Genomic DNA, 10,737 nt, shown 5'->3' on the forward strand with positions numbered 1-10,737 from the left:
TTTTTCTGCATATGGAACAAGCCTTTGAGTCAGAGCAGCTAAATGTAGGTTGCAGTCATATTGCCTAATTTTTTTTTTTTTTTAATTAGACATCTTTCCAACTCAGTCTTGAATTTCTTTACAGTCAAGGGTCAGCATGTCCAGAGACCAATTGGTTCTATCTATTTTAGATATGCCTGTTAGAACTGAATGAATCCCACTCTGAAAAGCCCTTTGTTTCTCCATTGCCTGTAGAAGAAAAGTTGATGACTGATGTAGACTTCTACGTGGCTAAAAATGGGAATCTTTTACATAGTTAAAGACAACCTTATTTCTTTAACAGTAGAGTACTCAGCAGCAGGAGGTCTCTAAGAGTCATATTCAAGTAAACAGTAGAGACCAGTCAAGTCTCAGATATTTGACAACCAGTCCTGTTCCCTTGAAGCCAAATGTGTACCTCCCACTTTTACAGCCTAGCACTGCAGAAACATTTGCACAATTCTGGACATCTCAGGCTTGTTATGATCATATGGAGCTGCTGGCTAGACTGAAGCCTTCAGAGCTGTCCAGCAGAGAAGGGATCTGCTTCATGGCATGGACAAAGAAGAGAGCAGCTCCAACAGATGTTGAGTTCCTTGGCTTCCCTTCCTGTGTCATATACCTGCCTGACAACATTACTGGAAGCATAAGATTTCAAGTACCAAGGAAAAGAGCATTTCACAGTTGTAGTAAGAGCAACTCTTGGCCACATGTAATTACTGACCATGAAAAATGAAGTCCATATGCTGCTGAATGACCTCAGAAGACCTTTCAGAAAACATTTTGTTGCTATGAAATTATATTGCTTTCAAAGTAGTTTGTAGATTGAAAAACAAACAGACAGAAAAATTCCATAGAATCATGGAATGGTTTGGGTTGGAAGGGACCCTCAAGAACATCTCATTCCAACCCCCTGCCATGGGCAGGGACACCTTCCTCTATGCCAAGTTGCTCCAAGCCCTGTCCATCTTGGCCTTAGACACTTCCAGGGATGAGGCAGACACAGCTTCTCTGGGGAAAGTCCAAAAGTTAAACTCTAACACTCCTCTGCTCAAAAAAAATCTCTTTCTCAGGAGAGAGTGAGAACAGCCAGCACATGGTAGGTTCTGTTCTTCAGTTATTGCCACACTTTGGAGATTTTGCCTATATTGACATCTGCTATTGATGAAAGGATGGGAGAAAAAAGAGGAATGAATATATCCACTTTCTTTTCCATGATCATTCTGATCTTATCTATTTAAAATAAATATCATCACTGTATTAAAATAGTGCAGTTCAGTAATCCAGATTGTTTTAGTAGATTGTATTAATAATATCAGTGGAATGTAATAGACAACTAATGATTTAATATAAAATAATAGGCAAAATGATATGACTGGAAATAAAATTAATAAAAAATATTTTCATACTTTAACAATGAAATTTTGGGGTTTAAAAGGTTTGGAATTAAGGGGTTAAACACCCCTTAATAAGATTTTTACTTTAAAAACTTTGATTTCTAATTCAGATACAGCTTTAGACTATATTCTGCTTAGAACACTTCTTTTCCAGATGCCCAAAGTACCTGGAGAATATATGTAACTTCCTGCACTACTGTGGTACCATAGCACAGTCAAAATTACAAGAACACATTGTATAAAAATAATATCAAGGTTCCCTGAAGAAAAAGGTAAGGGAAAATAAATGGATTGCATAAGCATGGGGAGAACAGAGAAAGTGGAGTAATTGGAAAGAAAACCCAGACCTGAACCTTAAGTATAAATAACAGGAATGTAGAATATTATTTGTGGTTGTAGCAATGATACAGAGATTTAAAGGAAAAGCTGGAAGGATTTTGTATGTGATACTTCTTAGCAAGCACTGTAACCCTTGGATTTGGTGTCTGAGTATAATAATCAGAAGACTTGGAGGCTTTATTATTTATCTTCAGCATGGCGCTGGGTAAATTTTTAATTTCTTGGAGGCAAGGTTTTCTTAGGTAACTTGAGAAATACTCTCTCAGCCTGTAGTTTAACAGTAGAGCTAAGGAGTCACTGTTAAATGATTTTCTTTTTTTTTTGCCTCTAGAGGGTGGTTAATCTCATTCTGAAGGGAAAAAAAATCCCAACTATATCAGATAATTCACAGCTGGAAGCACCTATTTGTTTCCTTTGAGCATAATGGAGATCTGGGTGATGATACCTGTCTTAGACAAATGATGCAGTTGAACTGAATTGTTTCCTTTTTCCACACAGAATCCTGTCTCAAATGAGTGCATCTAAGGCCAGGGACTCCTAGTTGTTGTGACCTTATGCCTCTTTCCTTTGAAAATTAAATAGTGTTATCTAACCAAGGGAGTCTCCTAAGGATGCTCATGTCAAGGTGTGTGCACATATTCCTAAATGTGTAAATAAATAAAAAATCCAGGTTTTAAGAAAAACTTATTTTGGAATAGATAAACTATATAACTTTCATGGACTTATCACTGAAGCTAGTGAGTATGTAAAAAAGTAAAAAAAAAAGATATAACCAAAATATCAATGCATGGAGCTTTCATGCAAACAAGAACTTTGAGTAAAAGGAGCTCGTCTTTGATTTTAAATGTTTCCTAGGCATCCATATGTCTGTTGTTATTACTTTTTATGTAGCTAGAATGCTGGTTATGGTACCACAACAGCAGAACTAGAAGGAATTTATTGATCTTCTCATACAGAATTTCTCCATTGTCTACAGGATCTAGCTGCTGCGGACTCATATAATCTTTATTCCCCCAAATTTTTCATTCTTTGGTTTTAGCACAAAACCCAGAAATGGAAATACAGCAGGATATGGGAACCAGACCGAATATTGGGAACAAAATGTAATAACTCATGGTGCAATTTACCCCATACATTTTAGTATAAATTTTGCAGACATAGTAGAGGCATATGTTAGGAAGTCTTCAGATAATAAATTATAATTCAAAAAGTAGCATCAAATCTTGATGAGAGTTTGAATAAGTTAATCTTAGAAAGTACATCACTAATCCAATACAAAAATGGTGATGACTAATTTTAAACAGCACCATCTACAAATAAGCACTCTGCCTCCCATTCTATCCACCCAATCCATTACCCAAGCTTATGTCTCTCTAGGAGAGCTAAAGTTATTATAAATCATGTTTGGATGCAACATTTCATGGTTACAGAAACTCATACACTGAATGCCTTTGTAGGACTTTAGGATGCAAAATGTCCTCAGGCCTTAGATCCTATTGAGGAGTAATAACATATCCCTTGCATTTAGAAGCCTATGAAAGGCATAATTTTTATTCCCAGTCTTAGCCTTTAGGTGTCAGATTAATAGGGTGTAGAAGATTTAAAAGTGGCATCCTGAGGCCCCGAAAGCAGGATTCATCTAACCTAATTTTAGCCATCTAAAATTTAGTGGCTTGGTTTAATAACCCACATATGCTGTGGTTCCAAGTGCCATCTGAGTCTAGGGAGTTGCAGCTGGAGTCCAGGTGGAATACTTTAGGGTATCCCAGATGGCACTAAATGGTCATGTTTAGCCAGCTGACTATTCAATGTCTGCTTCACATTAATGACCTAGGATTTGGTTTGGTACAAGATTAGCACTCTGAAATGTAAGTGTTCACAGTTTAGGCCCTTGATCAGAATGGGAATTTGGTCAGCATAGTTCAGTTGCCTAAAAAAGTCCATCTAATTGCATTTGAGATCATAGAACCATTGAGTTGTTTAGGTTGGAAAGATCTCTAAGATCATCAGATCTAACTGTTAAAGGTCAAGGGCATTACCTAAAAACTGTGTTTGCTTTACTGCTTAGAGAACAAAGGAATTTCTTAGAGAGCAGATGACTGAGGTTATCCCCCATTATATTGTTTTTCCAGGTCATGGGTCTCCTGTAGGTCCTGTACTACACCCACCAGTGCCATACAGATGTCTCAGATAGCCCAGGGCAATGTTTAGGTGGTTATGCAGGAGAAACAATCTCCAAAAGTCCTTGGGAGCTTTTCTGCTGGTAAAATGTGGGTGGCTATTGACTGAAAGGGGAAATTACGTAGGAAGTAATTCCTGTGACTTGTGCCACTTGATATAATAGAGGAAGGACTGTGGGCTCACAACTTCTGTTGGGATGAATGCAGATGGGAGCCACAAAAATTATTAGAGGGATGGAGCATCCCTCCTATAATGAAAGTCTGAAAGAATTGAGTATTAGAAAAAAATTCTTCCCTGTGAGGGTGGTGAGGCCCTGGCACAGGGTGCCCAGAGAAGTTTTGGCTGCCCCTGGATCCCTGGAAGTGTACAAGGCCAGGTTGGATGGGGCTTGGAGCAGCCTGGAAGGTGTCCCTGACCATGGCAGAGGACCATGGAATGAGATGATTTTTAAGGTCTTTTCCAAGCCAAATGATTCCATGATACTGTGATTCTTTGATTTATGGAACTTGTACTTTTATAGAGCTAGACATCAGTTTCTTTATATGTGACAATTTCCCAGACTCTGTTCATATCTTTTTGAGTGCTCTTAACCAGGATTATTAAAAAAGGGTAAACTTTATCTAATTTTTTTAGAGAAGTCCAAGTATACATTTTCACCCCATTTTTCTAATATTATCTAAGTTGGAACTGACTAATGACCTCTTTTGGAGGTGATTCCTCAGCTTTTTTAGCAAAGTCATTCTACCTTTAGACCATTGTCAATAATCACAGAAAGAAAAGAACAAGATAATCAATTCAGAATAAAAAGTGTATTCAGCACATCAATCTTTGTGTACGTGTTCATGCTCATGGGTTATTCACAAACAGATTTAAATTTTCATAAAAACTTAGTGCTTTGTCTGTTTGCACTGTACAATGGGCCAGCAGAGCCACAAGATCCTTGCTGAGTGGAACTGATGTTTGTGGAATGTTTCTGTTTTTCTTCCAAGCATTTTGCTTTCCAGTGTCAGAATTAAACAACTCCAGGTTCAAACACAACATTTTAGCACTGTCTCAGCACAGAGGTTAATCTGTGTTGAGAGAATGAATTTATGTTTTCTAATGAATTCTGCAAAAGGTGTTTGAATATCTTAGTGACTTGGGTAACTGTGACCAAGTTTTCTAGACCAAGAGGTAAACATGAAGTCTTTTTCACTCAGGAACTCCTAAATTCAGATATCATAGGTGATACAAAGAAGGTATAACTACGTATAATTAACCTTAGATGACTGTCCCAAAAAAAATGATGAGAAAATAAAATGATACATTTTGAGTCAGTAGGGAGAGAAAGAACATATTTGACCAACCAGAAATCACAGATGTTTTTCTTGTCCATTGCATCAGTTCTTCCAAGAACATGACATTGGTCATCAAGACCAGCTCCTTTTAGGACATAGTTCATCTTATCATTAATATTTGGCCAAATTTCCAGCAAAAAAAAGAACAGCAACTTTATTCTCATTTAGTATAATTTTTTCTCTCTTTGCAAGTGTTTTTCCTGAATCTCTCTGGCCTGATAACAAGAATCTGCCAGTAAGTTACGATCTTGGTCAGCCTCCACATTTAGGGGTTTAAATTTAATTCACTCCTAGAAGAATCAACTCACTGCAGCACAAGGTTTGCATTATTATATCCTATACTTACCAATCCCTGATGTTCCTTACTACACTGACTCTGAACGCAAGCTGAGGGATTGTATTTAAAAACGTTCATGCCCCTAAAGTTAGATTCAGAATCTCCACTGATTCAGTTATGCAAAAATTGCTAATTACTTTAAGCCTAAAGCCAAGACCAGGGTTTTCTAAATCTTTCATAATGCACTTAACTATAACATAACCACTCATATCCAGTCATGTGTTGATGAAAATTTATCCACTACCTTTTCTGCTTCCTTTTATCTTGGCTGGAGACAGACTCTATCCCAAGCCTGTCCAAAATATTAAAGCTAAGTCTATGCAACATTTTAATGCTTTTAAACATTTAATAAAAGGTAAGTTATGCCAATTTTTAAAATATTCATTAGTGTGTGTCTTTAATTGAAAGAATATTTTGGTAAGGATTTATTTAGTTTGAGGCTGGGGTTTTTCTTCTCTCTCTTTTTTTTTTTTTTTTTGCCATGTTAACTTTGAGAAAACAGGTCACCTCTGCAGATAGATTGCAGCAAATCTGATTTATGGTCAAACCCTACAGAAAAGGAATCTCTATGAAATATTCACTTTGATTCAACTGCAGTGGGAAAATGTAAAAATAGAGAAAGCTCATGACATGATATATGAAAATAATTCATTCTGCTGTATATAAAAAATGAGGGGATCTGGCAGCATCAATGATTCATCCTCTGCTAATACAAATTCAAAGTAGAGGAAATGCTGAATTTTGTAAAACAACAGGCTGACAAGAGTTAAGCTGCCAACTATTGTTTTGGATCATCATTTCCTGAGAAACTGGGAAGATGATTATTGTTTTTTTTCACCTGATGCAGCTTCCTAGCACTCTATTAGCCTGCACAAAGGGCTTTCTATCTCCTTCACACCATCCACAGACATATTAAAATTGTGAACAGCTGGTGAACTGTTTTGTTACTGTTTTCAGTGGATGTCACTTTTTTTTTTTTTTTTTTTTTAAGCATACCCATTCCTATTATGCTGGTGAAGTATTCTTGATCAACACATTGGGTCAGCTCCTGAGCTGGTGTAAATCAGCAGAGCTTCACTGAAGCTGAGAAAATTATGTGGATTTACACCAGCTGGGAATCTGGCCCACAGATCCTAAGACAAGCAAATAATTCACAGTGAATTATTTATAGTGTGAGTTTCACATGATTTTCTGCTTATGAAAATCTTTGATTTATTTTGCATTCTATGCAAAGTTGCTTCAGAACGTTTCCTTTGGCAAAGAATCCTCTGGACTGCAGAAGTCTCAGCTTACACGTGATGGGTGTGTTATGCAGAGTAGATTGTTGTGAGTTTGGGTAAAGACCCGTGAGTTTTTCATTGTACTTGCTCTTGTACTTACTCTTAGTGATATAAACATTTAAAAGATAGTGTTAGTATTATTTTCTGTTTTATTTTTCTTTCTTGAATTGAAGATCTAGAACCACAAAGAAGGTTCTTTCATGCAGTCCTTTGGTAATGAAGATCCTTGACCACAGTGGAAGCAGATACATTTCCAGGTAGGTGGAAGAATGTTTCAGTGGTTTTAGTACAAGATACATTTACAATCCCTTTCTCACTTGCAGAAACCCTTTTTACCTGCTCAAGTAAGTCACTTTAGCTTCTCTATAATGTATTTCCCCTATCTGCAGAATTTTGGAGTAATTAATATATCTTTAGGTTTCCAAAATCTCAGTATTTATTGTGATAAAACCAAGAGGATTTTCATATACTTCATGGACAACTTATGTTACATATTTATTGACACATCTTGGAACAGGAGGGAGTCACCTAATTCTTTTCATGAGGAACTCCTCTCAGCTTCTCTGAAACATTTATCACCTTTCACTACTTGGGCCTGAAATAACATTTATTAATTTATTTACTAACAATTAATTAGCCTTTGCAGTCTTAATGCACTTCCCCTTTTCTCTGAGCACCAAAGACACTGCCAATCTTAAATTTTAGCTTAAATTGCTCAGTGTTGCTACAATTAACCCACTATTTTGAGGTGTTGCTCAAAGTCACTAATCAAAAAAAAATTTTAGGATTATTTCAGCATAAGGTTTTTAGGATCATTCACAAATCTCTTTCCAAGAAAAGATTCAGAAGTCAATTTTTCTTGGGATCAGCAGGACAAATAAATGATTTTAAGAGAAACATTAACAACACTCTGTTGGTGTCACCCCCATGTTAAACATACATAACTCAATATATTTATTATTTCTCACTGCACAACGGGAGTGTTGGATCCAACATTTATCCTCTGCTGTCCCTTATTCCTTTGGAGCAGCACTGCTACACATCACCAGGGTGAGAAGTGATACAATTTTAAATTTCAATACAATGCAGTGCCTGGGAGCAGCTTTCATTGCGGGAAGTTCAGAAGGCAATAATTGTTGTGTGCATGGCACGCCAGCCTGATCAATGGGCTCTGAAGCCTGTGTGGCCAGCTCTGCCCAGCCCCACCATTTGCAACCTAATTAGCAGCTGCTCAGAGATGGGAAACAGGTGCAGATCCGGGCCCAGGCCAGGGAAGTCTGCCTATAATTAACAAGGAAAAAAGGGTCAGATATTGGGAAGAATATCAAATCTTGGTCCACTGGGGCTATCATGCTGGCCTCAAAGGCATAGTCACCTGAGATCTTAGGCATGCTAATGTAAATTATGCAAGCTTTCAAACAACATGGCTGCATAATCAGTTGGCAGGGAAGAAATGACTGGCTGGTTTTGTGTGGTTTAGTCTGAGCGCTTAAAAAAGAAATAGAAAGGATTTCAGTGTTCTCACTGTGTTGCTTTTTTGTTTTGCAAATAACAGTGGTTTGCTGTTGAATAAACAGAGGAGAAAATGCCTGACTTGTCTACTGTTAGTAGTTATGTGCAGGCATATATTTTAGCTCTGACATTTTATTTAATCATGAAACTGAGTGAACACTTATATATGCAGAAAGATTGATTCTGAATTAACAAGGATAACCCTGGTTAACACTTGTATGGGCCCCTCTTAGCTGGAAGTTGGAGACTTCCTAATATCAGCACTGTTTTCTATATGTATTTGTATAACTTGTGAAGAACCAAATTATTTCTCTTGGATACTAAAAAGGAAGTGTTTGATGGCTGGTTGATTCTGGCCATGGTAATGGAACTCAGGGCACCAACTGGGGTTCCAGATCCCATCGGACCAAGCAGGATATTTACATGAGAGAAAAAGGAAGGCATTTTACATCAGAAGAAAAAGATAGGAAACTACCCCAAGGTAGTTAAAATGTATTGATGACTTGACAGAACTTTCTGGATGCCAACAGGTACTTCAAAGGAAGGACTGTGTCCCCATGAGGTGAGGCATAATCCTTCCATTTGCCCATTGAAGTTTATCTGATTAACTTCAGTTCTGTAGCAGAACAGAGGCAAATCACGCACATTTATACTAATGAGCCCATTACAGAACAGATCTAATTGAGATGTTATTATGTCATTGTATACATACACACATATGCACAAACTCATGACCATTTTTTGAAACGTGGGATACAGAGAAACCAAACTAAAGGCAAAATGAGGAGGAAGGCAAAGGACTTCTTAATCTCTTCCATTGTAAAATTTCTGCACACATCATATTTAAATGCCTTCCTTTAGTAAAAGAGCAGCCAGGGAGTAATACTTGTACCTGTTTTTCACCAGTATTTACAGTACAGATCCTTTCCTTTCTCCTAGAAAGTTACTTTATCTAAAAATACATTTATTTTATATACTTACTCAAAAATATAAGAAATGAGTGAAAATCTCAGATCAGGAAGTATGACAAATTTTTGACAAAATTGTTTTTTGTGTGGGATGGGGGGAATTAGACCCTCTTGAAAGTAGAAGCATTTTGAGACTGGAACAGCTGTGAAATCATTTAAGCTATCTAGATTTTTTGGATTTTAGCTCTTTGGTTGCTCAAATTTCCAGTTTTCAAACATTTGACAGTTGCTGATTTCTTGCTCTGCTTTAACAGGGGAAAAATCATAGGATCATAGAATTGTAGAATGGCTTATGTTGGAAGGAACATTAAAAATTATCTAATTACACCCTCTTGCCAAAGGTAGGGACATCTTCCACTATCACAGGCTGCTCCAAGCCCCATCCAGCCTGGCCTTGAGCACTTCCAGGGATCCAGGGGCAGCCACAGCTTCTCTGGGCAACTTGTACAAAGACCTCATCACCCTCACAGGGAAGAATTTCTAAGAACCTTCATGATTTGGCATTTTTGCATTGTGGCAGAATATAATAGCAGAAGTAATGAAAATAGCATAAATTTTTAGAAGACAAAGGATGCTCTTGTGCTTACAAGGTTTACTAGACCAGAATGTTACTCAAAGCACATGTATTTCCAGGATCTTTCTGTTGCTGAGGGAAATGACCATCTGGGCGTGAGTCGCTGACCTGCCTGTGCAATAGACAGCCAGTGAGAGGAGCCAAAAAAAGAGCTGGAAATTTAAGAGCCTCTGAGGTTAAGCAAGAAATCCACATCCACAAAATAAAGAATGGAAGTCTGCCAGTGTCGTGTAAAGAAACCAGGAACAAGACTCCCAGAGGGACCTGGAAGTTTACTACTCTGAATTTTTACGTATGTGATTAGTTACAAGAGTGACAATTGTAAACGTTGGCTTATCCCAGAGATCTGGAGCATGTGTGGCAAGCAGACCTGCTTCACCAAAGGGATGTCACTGGATTCACAGTAACCTTCTGGTTTCTGTGTCAAAAACTTTTGCAGATTTGATGTGGTTTCTCAAAATTTTTTCATTCTGGTGAATCTGGCAGGAAATAATTTTACTCTGAAGTTGTCGACTGACTTTACTTGGTCTAGACATTAGCTTTGATCAACAGATGGGGAATTGAGCCAATGTGGGCTCAAAACACCTGCCCAAGATCATGTGAGAAACAAAAGCTGAGCTGAGAAAATGTGCCAGTGCTGTATATAGTTTATTTTTTCCTTCCACTAATAGCAAAATACATGCAGCTTAAAAGCAGAAACCAGCAAAAACATGTCTGTTCTCTGACTCAATCACATTGTGATCATACAAGAGGCTCTATTTAAGTTTCTCTTTTAAGAAGCTAGAACCCCAAGA

At 37.5% G+C, this 10,737-nt stretch overlaps 1 long non-coding RNA gene across 2 annotated transcripts; it reads left to right on the top strand.

Annotated features, from left to right (window-relative positions):
- The first annotated feature begins 6,641 nt into the window (after positions 1-6,641).
- On the top strand, positions 6,642-10,159 carry LOC137471979 (uncharacterized). 2 transcript variants are annotated; one of them, XR_010997938.1, is made up of 3 exons: positions 6,642-6,781; positions 7,063-7,146; positions 10,003-10,159. It is a non-coding gene; the product is annotated as an uncharacterized lncRNA (long non-coding RNA). The 2 variants fall into 2 exon arrangements; XR_010997937.1 differs by lacking the exon at positions 6,642-6,781 and adding an exon at positions 6,797-6,925.
- The last annotated feature ends 578 nt before the right edge of the window (positions 10,160-10,737 follow it).

This window comes from Anomalospiza imberbis, chromosome 3 (genome assembly GCF_031753505.1).
Source record: "Anomalospiza imberbis isolate Cuckoo-Finch-1a 21T00152 chromosome 3, ASM3175350v1, whole genome shotgun sequence".
In the NCBI taxonomy this organism is placed as follows: Eukaryota; Metazoa; Chordata; class Aves; order Passeriformes; family Viduidae; genus Anomalospiza; species Anomalospiza imberbis.